Here is a 15,879-nt window from a genome sequence, read left to right on the forward strand (position 1 = left end):
GAAGACACTGGGAGAAAAGAGCGCAAGAAGAGGACAGAAGGGCCACGAGGGAAGAAGGGGGTACCAGAGAGAGTGACAGAGTGAGGGCAGGACAGCGTGAGGATGTGATGGAGAGAGGTAAAAACGAGGGAAGAGAGATGGATGGAGAGGGGACGAGAGGAGAGAGGGTGAGCGAGAGGACAGGGATGATGTGGGGGAAGAGAGGGGAGTGGGAGGAGAGAGTTCAGGGGAGTTCCCATGCCCCGTGTGAAGGAAATGGGCTTAAGAGAGGGGGTTAGCATGTGCGTGTGCTGTTTGCGTATGTTTGTGTGTGAGCGGGCAATGAGATGAGCAGACCCCTCTCTGGCATAGAACCGCATTTCCTTGCCAAAGTGCAATCCCCCCCTCCTCACAAATCCCCTTTCATCCCCATCCATTCTCATCACTCTGTGTCACACACACACACATGCATCTGAATAACTGACTGCTGGTGATCCTCTTGTCACATCTAGATGGCTTTTACATTCTGCTCATTAGACCTGACCCACAGTAAATAGTGGACTAAAAGGTGAACTACGAATGATACTGGACCCAGGCATGTTGTGACATGACACATCCGCTATATGGACAAAAGTATTGGGACACTTGATTATTACACAGGGACTTGAATGACATCGCATTCTGAATACATGGACAGCTTTGCAGCAACAACAGCTTCCAGTAGAGCATTTGTGAGGTCAGGAACTGATGTTGGACCAAAAGGCCTGACTCACGATCTCTGTTCTAGCCCATCCCAAAGGTGCTGGATGGGGTTGAGGTCAGGACTCTGTGTGGGCCAGTCAAATCCTTCCGCACTCATCCAACCAGGTCTTTATGGACCTTGCTTTGTGATTCATCTGCATGGCAACTTTTGAGAGATATACTGATGGATTACATGTTTGCCAACGACTACCAATACAATTATACTACACAAAATGCCATAGTTCATGTATGTAAAATCTATTTCTGGCTGAGCTCTACCCAAAAGTCATTGTTTGGAGTGTAGAATGAGCTATTTAAAGAGTAGAGAAGCACATGTTGCACATGATGTACTAAAATAAATTAAGTAAATGACCTAATCAGATTTGCATTTGCATTTATTTGTCATATTCAGGTGTCTTTTACTGGTCTGATGCATTGCGTGAGGTCTGTTTTGTCACAGGATCATCCAGAGTTGAGTAACTGTAAGCTGTGACTCCTCTCTGGAGTGGACAGTGGGGGCTGGCAACAAGCACTTCCCAATATGAATGACTTCCTGTGCTGTGGGCCTGGACTGTGGCATCTGTCAGTCCGGTGCCCCTCCCTGCTCTGTCATTCCCTCCACCTCTCCCCTACTGTCTTTTAACTGTCCTCAAGCCCTCCCTCCACTCATTCTTTGCCCCCCTCCCCTTCCTTTTGCCCTCTTGCCCACTTCCCTCCCCCTGACTTTGGCTTGAATCACACAATGTTTCACTCGATTTGCTGGTAAATCCTCCCTCTCCCCAGGCCTCTTGAGTGCCCTCCCACCTTCCTCTTCTTCCTCTCCCTTCCTTCAACCATCCCTTGGCACTACCACCCACACACAAGTTCCTGTTGATCCCTCCGACCCTCTTGCTGCCCCCCCGGGCCTAATTCTGGTTGCCCCTGGGTAGGGGGTAAAGCCAGGAAAGAGAGATGAGTTGGTGGTTGTTGGCAGGGCAGCAGAAAACTGAGAGGGCCTTAACTGGAAACTTCATCAGTGGCTGAATCACTCTCACATGCACTTCACTGAGAAGTAAAAAGCTGGCTGTGGACTTGAAACCCCTGAGCATTTGTCTTTCTGTCTAGTTTTGATGTCTTTATATCTTCATCCCAGTGACAAAACTCGGCACAGTGGGGAACGTGAGGAGATTGATGCTGTTTTGGATTGTGCTGTTGTCCATGAAAAGCCCGAAACATTTGGGATGTTCTCACGTTGTTACACATCTTTTTACACATTTATTGCACATGAAGGTTCAGTTTATTCATTCATACAAACAATGGAATTCACAGTTCTCCCATTCTAATCGACAATCCCAAATAAATACAAAGATTAAAACAGGCTTAATTTATTTTCGACAATTAAAACAGCTGAAAAATAAATCTAAGAAACCACTTCGTTTTCTTATCCTGTGTTGGAAGTTTTATTTGTTACCAGTTATTTGATTTCGCAAAAAGAAAGAAATGAGAGGCCCCTTAACGCAGTTTGTGCTGAACTTTGGTTGACACCTGACAAATGACTATCAAAACCCATCGCCATCTCACATCTCAAGTGGTTTCCAAGAGACACTGGCAACAAACAATCACGCAAAGGTTTTCAATCAACTGTCGTATTGTATTGTAAGTCGTCTCTGTATTACAGTTTCGTAATGAGGATATTCTCTCTTTCGATCTGTGTGACGTGTGGAAAAACAGTCAAACTTAACGTTGCCTGTTTCCCAGTGTCTTTGCTCTCACACTGATAAATGCGAGAGGACTGATCATGTTTCTCCCAGCAAACCACACAGACACATGACAGCTGTTATCTGTATGCAGACATAAAAAGACTAATCTTGCTGCATGTTAGGCATAAAAGTGAACTTTGTTTCATAAGCACATCCTCTGATGGTAAATACATCTGTGAGAATCTGAAATCTGACACATGTGCCTTCCCATGACAAGGTGGCTGCGCCGGCAAACGGGCAAAGGACGATACGTGCGCAAACCAGGTTGAGTACGTGCCGACCTACCCTTGTGTGTATGCGAAAATGTGATCATTTGACTTTTAGCTCTTGCGCGACTACAAAAATGTGTGTGTACGTAACCGCACCGAAGTGAGCATGCCTACCACAAAGAGAGAAAATGAGAAAGAATTGGAGAACAAAAAGAGAGGCAGGCGTCAGAGGTACAGCAGAGTGCCGTCTGTACAAATGTGGGTATGAAAAGACACACACACACACACATTTAAGCACATGTTTAGAAATACACACACAGCAGGCTGACACAAAGCCGCACACCCACAGGTTTCACTTCTGCCTGGTGTGGCAGCACTCTTGAAACACCAGTGCTCCAAGATTATGGTTCATGTACAGGTCAGGGTACACACACAAACACACACAAGTGTTGAAAAACTTATCATAACTTTTACTCCATGTAATACAGTCATAGTAAGATATTATACAAAGTACCAAAGTTACATCACAATAGGCAAATGTAGGACACAAATAGTGAACCTGCTGCTCATTACAAATAATAATCTAATCTGTAAAGTATGGCTAAGTTCTAGTTCATATCAAGAGAATAGGATGAGAAGGCCTGCAAGGCCCTAAACAAGACAAGGAAATAAAAAAAAAAAAAGAAGAAAAAAAAAGTCACACACAAGCGTGTCGCCTTGCCAGTGTGTGCATGTTGCTCATTATGCAGACGGAGAGCGCAAATCTGTCAGAATCAGAGTTTGGTGAGCTGGTTGAGAGTGCTAAGACTTGCCCACATTGCTGCAGGGGAAATAAGCACATGAGAAAATGTGTTTGTAGTGACGATACAGGGTTAGACTGAGATGGGGAACTTGACCCTGGGAAATGAGCAGGAGTTGTGTTTGCCTCATTTGCATGGTCACACTCGCAGTCGATTTCTTAATCGACCAATGGTGCTTATCTTTCACCTTATGACCTTTGCTGTGGAAATAAATTCACTCAAAGCATAGCAGCCTTTTTGTGTATGTGTGTGTGCTAGAGAGCTTCTGTTTGTGTTGAGCGCATGTGACAAACTAAGTGTGTGTGTCGGAGCGTTGGCCGGGGTGAGAGCAGCGTTGGCTGGGTGGGGGTTGGGGGTGGTGTTGCGGGTGCTGGAGTGGTGGGCGAGTCTTTCTCATGGCCCCTGAGCCCTCACTGGCCCCTGTTCTTGTCTTGTGATTGGTTAACTCCCAGACACTGTCACTGGGACGAGAGACACACACGAGCACACACAGTCCAGAGACAGAGAGAAGAGAAAAAAGAGACAGTTAGGAAGTCAGACAGGCTGACACAAATATAGGAAGACGGAAAGTGAGAAAGTGAGGCGACGTGAATTTAAATGAATCTGACACCGAAAGTCAAAGAGTCGGTGTGTCAATCAGTGTCAGAGAGGCAGCCAGTACTGCAAACATCACCAGAAACAGTCTTTCCCTCTGTCAAAGGAAGAGTCTGCCCTCTGCTGACGGCACTTCTTAACTACATGCACTACACCACTCGACGTCCATGTAGCCTGATGCTGACTGCGGGACGAGAGTCTGCTCTCATGAGGGAAGTCGCTATAAGCTGAAGCACAGCAACTACAGGAAAGACTTTGCTGCTCTGACATCAAACGGTTTCAGAGAGCTGCTTGTGTGACAGGACAGTCACAAACACATCAATGTGCTGTGTGAAATCGTGAGTTTCTTTTTCAGCTGACACATTATAGGTTTCGAACAAACTTTCTAGAAGACAATTCATGTATTGAAGAAATGTGACAACCTTACTGGGCTGTTTATTAGGTTAACGTGGTGTGCAGTGAGTGGGTTTTTGCACCCTTTAATACTGCAGAACCATAAAGAGACAAACATTTAGCTGAAAGACCAAATTTGGTAAGACAACAGCTTGACTGTGACCAGTAGTCACTCTTACACAAGGCTGTAAGCGTGGAAAGAGGACTACAAATACAACAAAGAGCTTAGATTTTAAATATCTCTCACATAAAGGTTTCAGATGACTGATAATTTGCTCTGAAAGATAATCTTTGCTATGACTAACTTTCTCTTCGGAAATGCATATTTAATCACCACGAATGTGTGGATGTAGCATTTCAAAAATGAATACACTTTGATTGACTGATCTCCCTCAACCAAAAGAAAAAAACAAACAACAACAACAACAAAAAACACCTCCCAGGATGTCTCACAGAGGATATAAAGCAAACTCACTATGAACATTCCTGTTTTTGTGCAATAACTGAACCATGTAATTCCTGTCTTTCCAAAATTAGATGAAAATGTCCTTTGGTGAAAGTAGAAAAACTTAACTGTATAATATGCATGCACCACGTGCACAGTGCTCGTGTCAGAAATATCCTCCCATTAACAGGACAGTCTCTCAGTAGGCTGAACAACAAGCAGGGCAGCCCTCAGTGGCATTACTGCACCTTCACATATCAGACACAGCTAAGCCAAAGCTGCGTCGGGAGACAGGAGTCTGTTTAAAGGTAGCCTCGGGCACAGAGAAACGGCCATTAGTCAAGGCCTAATGGCCCTCTTTAATATGCAGAGTCATATAGACAGACATTAACAAAGCGCTGACCCACAGCAGGCAGGATTAAAACAATAGTTTATACAGTAGTCTCTGCTGAGCCGCCCGTAAATCACCTTCAGTATCAACACACCATAAGAGTGTTTCTATAGATTATACACACTCACTTGTGGGTGTGTGTATACAGACGCCCTCAAACAGGTCTGGCACTTCAGTGTTAGCACAAGTGGTGAGTTTGTTTATCCCACAGTCAGCTGGTAATCCCTCTGTTAAGGCTAAGCGCTGCCCTTAAAAGTATGAGATGCACACACAACACGTGTGGGCACACACCACACACGCACGCACACACACACACACACACTTTGTTTGAAACACAGTGAGTGGGTATGTTATTCACTTCTACAGGCCATTGTGATTAAGACGGGTTAAAGGATAAGCAAGCCTTGAGTTATTCTGTAGTTTTCTTAACAAAAGATTCCATGAAAAGATCCGAACCATGAAAGACAAATAAATTCATTTTTTAACCTTTTCCTCTGGGGGTGACTGTCTTAGTTTTTAGTTGTTTAAATATCCCAACAATTATTCAACCACTGGATTGGAATGAAATTTGTCTTGATCCCCAGACGATGTATTCCTAAAGACTTCAGTGATCCTCTGACTTTGCCTCTAAGCACCACCAGGAGGTTTGACGTTTGCGGTTTTGATGAAATGTCTCAGCAACTATTAGATGGGTTGCTTTGCAGTTTGGTGAAGTGGGCTACAGTTTCTCAGAGCTGCTCCCAGACTCTCAGTCTCAAGTAGGCTAGTCATGAAACAGCTCAGCTCAGACGTTTTAGTAAACACTGGCACTACTACTGGTGACAATGAATATCCATTTGGTGCTTTATTAGGCACTTGCACAGAGAAATAATCTGCATCAGGCTTATATAGGAAAAACCTATATATTATATAGGATGAATTAGAAGATTTAATATTTGATTTTGTCTTTTTAATGCAATTTGAACATAATAAGAAAAATATAGAACACTGCCGGCTTTATCTTTTGAACACTTGCCTTTGAAGCATGTGGTGCAGACAGACTTACACTTTTATCATTTCATGGACATTTAATTCTCAAACTTCACCACAATGGCTTCAGCCCTCACCACCTCAGGCCTAACATAAACCTTGTATTATGTGACTATAAACCTCATGAATATCCGCATAGCAAAGGCTAAAAAAAAAAACGAAGAACAAACACACAAATTTACCTACAAAGACATATTAGACCACCCACACACCAGCATCTACAATGCAGACGGTAATGACGCACAAAAAAATAAGCAAAAAATAAACACGCAAACAAAGAAACCCTGGATATTAAGAATGTTTCAAGGGTTTTCCAGTATCCAGCAGGCGCATTTTAAGAAGTGTGCTGGCCTTGCATTTGTAAGAGCGCCAGTCCTGTGTGCATTTGCCAGTGCTGACGAGAGGCGGTAACCCTGGCAACAGCTGCTGAGGTACTGCTATTTCTTCTCCTTGCCCACTGATACCCATCGTTCTCTCTCTCTCTCTCTCTCTCTCTCTCTACTGTAGTGAGTCATGATGGTGTTCATCAACTTCCTGTGCAACAGCTCACTCTGATAACCCACAGACATCGTGCACCAAGGATGTGTTTTGTGTTGTGCACGAGTGCAAACACGTTCTTGTAATATAGATTAAAATAATTACAATACTTAGCCTTTTGGTGTTGTTTATCTCTGTTTCACCACTTACACAAAATCTAAAACAAAAAACAAATATAAAAACTACAAATGAAGTACGACAGTTGCTTTTTTTTTTTAAGTATGTGTCAAAAATTTTAGATAATTTGTTTCCACTAAACTGGCAGGTTTTTTTTTACTGGAAAGAAATTTGTGAAGGCTTTGCAAAAGTCGACCACAGAAGTCATCCACAACATCACTTCTTTTAATGTGGTTTTCACTCTGTTTGACATTTTCATCTATGTGACAAGTGGTACGTGTCTAGACGTGTACATCCGTGTTCTGGCTCCCACGCAACCCAAATTATCATTATAACTGCGATGGAAATAGACCATGTCAGAGCTTGACTTTTACTACTGAAGATGTTGATGCGAAAAAACAAGCTGACCCTTACGCTCACAGTAAATATATGTCTGAGTTTTAACACAGATGTTAGATATACAGAAGGATGTGTGAATGCATGGTCCCAGACAATTATAATCTTTTCTGTGCTGATCTTTCCAGGGCCTTTTTTCCAACTCTAATACAGCCGTCCAAGCGTCTCTGTAATACATGTGTACAGGTGGAGGATTGTTGTACTTTTATGGGCCAACGGTGTGATCTGGACTTTTCCAGCATCCGATATGCAGAAAAGATAAGGTCTGTTTGAAAGGCTAAACTACTCTGTTTAGCCAAGACCTGCTCCTGGCCAAGAGCAGCTGGCCTGGCGCACACACACCTTCATCTCTCTGATGTGGCTCCAGGCTCTGACAGCAGATCATGATCACATCCATTCAGGATTCAATCACTGTGTCTGGAACAATGAGAAGAGTGAATGAGAAGTATGCATTTTAGCAGAAGCATGTGTGTTTCATTGATGTTGAATAAGAGCAACATGTACTTTTTATTGGAGGGATACAAGGATAAAAATGCAATGAAAGCCCAGTTCATTGGTGCAAGTCTGTAACTGTGTATGCATGTGTGTGTGTGTGTGTGTGTGTGTGTGGCCCATACTACCATGAAGCATGAGCACAGTTCAGAATAAAGTCAAACCACAGTGAGACAAAAAACAGGTGAACACAGTGTTACCAAAGATAAGCTAACACACTTGGCCACACAGAGATGCCAAAAAGCGACACTGCTTCCCTTTTCTCAGAGACAGCAGAGCTTTTTTTGTTGTCTGCATTATGACCATGAATTCACACCATGCACTTTTGAAATGTTTATTTGCAGGGATGAGAAATTTGTATGTGTACAAATAATAAACAGTCCTACACGTGTTTTGCATGTTCTCTGCTGTGATATACTGTATATGGCCATAAGTCGAGGGTAGCAATAAAAATAAAGGGGGTGGCATTTCACCAGAGGAACCGCTGACTATACTGTTTGCTGTAGCTAACTTTGGTTGTGACTGTAGCTACTGTTAGCTTAGTTAGCACAAAATCAGGCAAAGGACCTTAGCTCAGTGGTCAGATCAGCACAGAGAGCAGAGGTGAGCAACAGACTGGGACTGGGCACATCCTGTGAGACTGGGGGAAAGCCAGTTTGACAGCAGGGGATACAGTACTTATGTATGCCTTCCTGGTGTTTTCAGTACTTAAGAAAGCACAAAATAAAGGGATGCATTTATTTCATGAGCTACATTTGCTTGTAAAATAAAGCTTCTGTATCCACACACATCTGTTTATAAGGTTGTTCTTCAGGGGTTGGGCTCGGCCCCTTACTTCCAGTGAAGGGAAATCTTAATGCTTCAGCATACCAAGACATTTTGGACAATGCTATGCTTCCAACTTTGTGGCAACAGTTATTTTGAAGGCCCTTTTCTATTCCAGCATGACTGTGCCCCAGTGCACAAAGCAAAGCTCCATAAAGACATGGCTGGATGAGTTTGGTGTGGAAGAACTCGACTGGCCCTCATAGAGTCCTGACCTCAACCCTGACGACCGCCTTTAAGATGATCTGGGATGGAGACTGCGAGCCAGGCCTTCTGGTCCAACATCAGTGCTTGACCTCTCAATGGATTCTACCGCATGAATGGGCAAAAATGATGACAAACATTCCAAAATCTTGTGGAAAACCTTCCGAGAAGAGTGGAAGCTGCTCTAGCTGCACAAGGGGGACCAACTCCATATTAATGTCTATGTTTTTACAAAGCAATATTATCATATCAATATCAAGTCCCTGTTGGTGTTATGGTGAGATGTCCTAATACCTTTGTCTATATTGGGTATTTTTCAGAATTGGTTGCCTCTTAAAATATGACAAATGTTGATAAATACTGACACGTCTATTATTCACAAATGGGCTGGAAAGAGACTGGGTTTGAGTTCTTAGACGCTTTGCATTCATTTGGGTAAAATTAGCTCTTCCAGTTTTATCCAGATCATCAAGCTCCATTAACACTTCGGTTCACGTATACGTTATGGTTTAGTCGAGAATAAACATGAGCTTCAAGTAGACTAACTTTCACATGGACATGAGCGTGAGTGTCATGCACTCAGAGTGGGAGAAAAGAGGAGGCGGAGTGTAATTTATATTTTGGTCCACAGATGATGTGTTAAACAACTACCTGATACCACATTAACATTATAATACGCTTGCAGTTTATCTTACCATACCTCTGCAGTGAATGGAATGTAGTTGCATGTCATGATTTGCCGCTACAGTACATAATCTTTTCTTATCTTTCAGCTAAGGGTGTGAAAAAATGTGCATGACACGCTGCTGTGTCAAACAACACTTGAAAGCAATTACAAACAGTGTTTCGCCACATGACCCGTGACACCTGCAAAATTTCATGCATCATTTCTGAAATACAAATTTGTTCTAAACACTGCAAACCGTTCATTCCTTATTCAACAAAGCTCTCTTACGATCCTAATATACAAAGTGCATCTGCAAACACAAAGAAAGAGGCATATTTTAGATGCATTCACACGGATAGAAGGGAAGCGAGATAGAAGGCACAAGAAGATGCTGCTGCTGATTTTATATTATCTCATTTGGCTCATGACTGCAGGTTCATTTATCTTGTGAAAAAGGATTGTGACATTTATGGCAGGAAGAAGTTCCTTCCAAGGGTTTGAGGGCATGACAGAAACACAGAGATGGAGGCTGCGACTGAGGCCAGGACAACCCTGGAGCTGACTGGGTTTGGGACCTCTGGGAATTGGTGAAGCCCAGTGGAGCCAGTGGTGGCTTAGGTTTCTGCCCTGACACGTTCACAACAGCTACACACACACACACACACACAGAAGGTGCGTCTGTGTATGTTTGTTGTACTTGCATACAAGCAAACAAACATACACAGACACAAGTGAACAAGCATGTTAACATCACATGTACTACACACATACATGCACATGCACACACACACACACACAGACACACTCATACTTAAGGTCCATTTCAAAGCATCTAACTGTGAATATGTGGATGGGTACAGTTAAGTCTCGATTTAGCTTCTTCACTTCGTAGAAAATGGGACCTGTCAGCAGTGAATTACACTTGTGGCGCAGTGTTCCATGGACTGTAATGATGCATAAAACATCCAACAACCACTGATTTACTTTTGCTTTTAATTATTGCTTGGCCCATTTGGTGTGTGCTTGTGTGTGCGCGTGTCTTCTGTGTGTGAAAGTGTGGGAGCAGGATCCACAGAGTGCACTGACGGGGCAGAGGTACTTCCACCATCACTTGTGCATCGCAACACAACAGCAAACCACAAAGTCACTTCTGCTACCACCACTGGAACAAAAGGTCACATACAATTCTGAACCTACTTTCAGTCGAGTTCAGTTCCCTTTGACTTCAGCTCTCGTCTCTGAAATGGATAATTTCTCTTTTAATTGTTGATTCATCTATAAACCGCTACTTGCAAAATTTTATTTTATTTTTTGGAATGGTTTAAAAAGACGTGTACAAAATACAAAATAGGCAAACTGAGTAATACAGCAAATTCAGCAAAAACTCTTGATTAAAAAAATAAAAAACTTGTGCTTCTGGTTAAATTAGTGACATCAGGTTATCTGTTATTGTTCAATATTCGAAACTTTCAAGAAGCTCTTATGTCTTCTCAATACATTTGCTCTGCTAGTGACCTTGATACTATAATGACCTGTTGCAGAATATAGAGAAATGAACCAATACAGGATTACAAAACCAGAACACATTAGCATCCAATCGACTGGCAATATTTCGAAGTATTAGATCATATGACATGAGCAAAAGCAGCTTGCAGAGTAACCCCATTCTTCTCTGCTCGGGTGAAGTGAAACTAATCCCAGAGACAGAACACCACAGCGGTCAAAAGCTAAAGGTCCTGACCCCTGGGTCAGCTGAGCTCCGTCATGTGTGGGACTGAAAATAAGCAACAGTAGAGAGAAGCTCCTCACGTTGGCTGCCTGTGTGGCTTCCCCATCGGTCGCTGCTTCCCTGTCTGCAGGGGAAGCAGGACAGTGCCAGGGTGCAATGTTTTATGAGCTGGTCTCAACCAAACTCACCACATTCCCACAAGCACTGCACTGAAAGACGTGACTTTGGCCATGCAGCTGCTACAGCCAGACCGCAGGGAGCGTGTACTGTGCGTAACACATACACATACACACACGTATGCTTACATTTATGTGCACACTTCAGACTCGGACAGGAAGATTGACTCAGCGGGCTTTCTAAAAGAAAAGACTCTACTTCTCTTTAATTATGAATCATCAGGCTCTTGAAACACTGGTTTTAGTAAACACATTAAGTGTTAAGATTCACTAACTACACCATATAGACAAAAATATCGGGGCACCTGACCACTACACCACCAGGGACTTTAAGGACACTGCATTGTAAATGCTCAATGTAAAACATTTTGCGTCCATCCAACCATTTTCTATACCACTTATCCATCAGGGTCACAGGCGGGCTGAAGCCTATCCCAGCTGACTACAGATGAGAGGTGGGGCACACCCTGGACTGGTCGCCAGTCAGTCCCAGGGCTAACACACAAGGACAGACAACCACACACTCACACCTAGGAGCAATGTAGATTAGCCAGTTAACCTAATGTGCACGGGAGGAAGCCGGAGTACCCGGAGAAAACCCACGCAGGCACAGGGAGAACATGAAAACTCCACACAGAAGGGCTCAGACCGGGATTCAAACCTGGAACCCTCTTGCTGCGAGGCGACAGTGCTAACCACTGCACCACCGTGCAGCTCACAAGCAGACAATAACTTTAATGTTTTACCTCCTCAACTTCATAGAGTTTTGTAAATATACGCTTTTTCCGAATTTTCTGAGCAACATGTTTCAAACAAGTTGAGACAGGAGCAACAAAAGACAAAAAACTCAGTTTGGAACTTTCAGTGGGTGAGCAGGTTCATTGCTAACAGGTAACAGTGTCGTGACTGGGTATGAAAGGGGCATTCGGGAGCGTTCAGTCATTCATCACTTTGTGAAAACCACGTGGGTTCAGGATCCAAACATTATCAGTAAATACAGTTTATTTGCAAATGAACGTATTCTGATTTTCTTTTGGCTTTACACAGCATCACAACTTTTTCTTTCATATAGTTCTTAACATCTTTTTGTTTTTCTTGTGGTTTTTGTTTGGTGGCACGGTGGGTAGCACTGTCTCCTCACAACAAGAGGGTTCCAGGTTCAAGTCCAGGCCTGGAGTTTGCATGTTCTCCCTGAGCCTGCGTGGCTTCTCCCCACAGTCCCAAAAACGTACACGTTAGGTTAATTTGCTAATGCATACTGGCCCTTGGTGCGAGAGCGTGTGACTGTCTGTCTTTATGTGTCGGCCCTGTGACTGACTGGCAACCAGTCCGGGGCGAATCCTGTCAGTTGCCATAGTGCCAACCACCACCACTACCACCCTACCCTCTCTCGACCCCTGCATGTAACTTTGCTTCTCAGGTTCTAACAATTGACTTGTCTGACTCACTATTGACGTCAGCGTTTGGTCACATGTTGATTATGTTGACTAAATGTATTGTAAAAAAAAAAATGGACAAAAGGCCAAATTCAGAGCTGCCTTTTAAAGAACCTCTTGAGATATAGCTTTTATATCTGCATAAAAGGTAGAGATTTTTTTTATTATTTCATAAGCGAGGACTGATGAAAAGTGGATGTTTGAGTCATGTGTCAGTTGTCTGTGTGGAGGACCTGTGTGGACGGTGCAAGACCTAACACTGACTTTATCCTCAAGTCAATCTTAAGGTGATTCACTCTCAAATTTGATCTCATCCTTAGATCAACTGCAAGCAGTTAACAGCTTTAAATTCATTTCCACATTATGCTTTCACCTGAAATTGTGTGGAACTCTGTCTGATACACCGGCTTACTAGATACCAAGTTAAAGTTAACGCATGGACTTTACAACCGCTATTACCACTAGTGGTACGAACAATGCACATGATGCAAACAAGCAGTTCCCCATTTCGCTTTTTTCGTGCAGCCTCGTGAGCACATAATTCAGCACAGTTCAAATTCTGCAGTAACATGACAAATAATGCAGTAAAGCTCGAGCGAAGTTAGTGATAAGAGGAAAGGAAACATGGATGTACCCAGTAAATATTTAAAAGATCAGCTTTGCAAATATTCTCAGAAAAAGGAAATACATTCAACGAGTTGGTTGGGCCTGAAGGATACACACAGTGTGTAACAATGAAACAATAAATATCTTTTCTTTCCTTTTATTTTAACCTTGTCTTTCTTTGACCTTCTTTGACTACCCAAACCTTGAGCTCCAGGCCTCTGCTCTCTGGTTAAGAAGAAGACCTGGTATTGAGAAAATGTTGGGCCCTTCATCTGTCCCCAAACTCCGGCCAAATAATGTTCCCAACTATCATAAACCAGTCTACAAATCTAAAAAATCCTGAGTGCAACTGACCATAATCTACCGCCATCCCACCACCTCCTGACTCAGACTACAAAGTATACAGCAGATTTAATTTGAAAAGGAAGGCATTCAGTGGGTTTCAAGTGTGTGTTGGCATATCCTGTGTGAGGTTGACCAGAGATAGATTACACACCCAGAGTGTGTGGTGACCTGTGCTGCAGCCAACCAGCAGTGGTTTAGATTGTAACACTAAATCTTTTCATATCACAGCCATATCTGCTCTTCCCATGGCAGTTAGGAGCCGCAATCTAAACCCACACAGTCACTACAGGAATGTACAACGAAATCAGCTCAGTTTTCAGCAAGTTTGAAAATCTGAACAATTCACACATTCACAATTCACAATTACTGCATGATGCCTCTAAGCAGAAATCCATAGCTGACACAGTGACATGCTGTAGCAACATACACCTGCACTGTGTGCCATTAAATATACATCAACCTGAAAGCTTTCCACCACAGTTGCTCAGAGCACAGAGGTTTTGCGAGGTGCATCCATACATCACATTGCAGATGTTCATGGTGGAACATACAGTGTTACTGAATAATAGATGTGAGTCGACAGAGACTAGCTTGTTTGCAACAGATGAAAGCAGGAAGTCAATAACCTCCATTTATTAAATCTTTATCTCCACGAAAACCAAGAAAAGAGACTTTCAAAAAACAAGAGAAGAAGCAAGACATGTGGCTTGGGAGAATGCTGAGAACCTGAACGGCTTAATGGTTTAGATTTATGTTCTCTGTGTGCTTTTCGCTCATTGAACGAATTAAAATAATGTACAGGAGCTGTCAACGATATTTTGTCAGACCAACACTGACACCTGTTGGTGGTCTGATGTCTAAACATGTAGAAATAAATAAAGCAGTTAAATTATTATCTCAGTTTCAATATAAAACAAAAAAATGACTCCTAAAATAATGTTTTAGTATCCCAAGATTTTTCAAAACTATATCAGTAAATCTACTAAATATCTTGATTTCTGAAATGAGCAACAAATCTGAATAAACTACACGTCACGGAAAACACCATATGAAATCTAAATGACAAGAAATGACTGGTTAAGATGGAAAATATGTTTCAGTACAAAAGTATTTGAATTTTATTGAACTTGAATAATGAGTGAATGAAGTAACCAACACTGGACATGTGACATGTACATAAAAGTATATCTATATATACATATATATATGTCTGTTGAGCGAGAGAGAGAGGGGGACAGAGCGGGAGATACATATACACATATATGTGTACATACCTGTGTGTGTGTGTGTGTATGTTGCAAAGGGACTGTGTCAGAGGAAACAAAACACTTTCTTGCTTTGTAAAACATATTGGTTTAATAAAAAGAATTCACTCTGTGTCATATTAGCCCGCAAAGTCACCAAATATTTTTGACAACAAAAGCTATTTTTAAGGAGTGATATTTTCACACACATTTATAAAAATGCTATAATTTCTCAGCCCAGTCCATGGGACACTTATGTAAAACACGGAGGTGGAATAAAACAGCACATCTCCAGCTACGTCTTACAATACCAGCACCTTTCTGTGTTTCTCTGTCAAGGTTAGCCAGGAGAGATAATACAAAGATGTGTGAGCGTGTGCGCGTGGGGGAGGAGGGGTGGGGTGGTGTTGAGTCATCTGGATGAGTCATGTGCAGAGTGTGTGGACAGCTCAGGGAAGGATGGATGGGGAGATGAAGACTGGGGTGTGGAGGCCACAGTGGAATGGCTAAGTTGTCACGGCGCTCCATGCGACTAAATCGAACTAAGGAGAACAGACGTGTTAAAGAGAAAAGAAGTTTCTCTCTGACATCCTTCCATCAGCATAGATTAACATACTGTATGCATAAAACCTGCCGCTACTGTATGCGGCGTCTCATACATTTTAATGTATTCCTGAGAGATAAAATGACGAATACAGTTTAGTATCATTCATGTGAGCTCCAGCTTGCAGTATGTGTTCATACCCAGCAGGGGGCCCCTACATATGCAGATTCAAGGCAACGTC

This window comes from Scatophagus argus, chromosome 5, assembly GCF_020382885.2.
Source record: "Scatophagus argus isolate fScaArg1 chromosome 5, fScaArg1.pri, whole genome shotgun sequence".
Lineage (NCBI taxonomy): Eukaryota > Metazoa > Chordata > Actinopteri > Scatophagidae > Scatophagus > Scatophagus argus.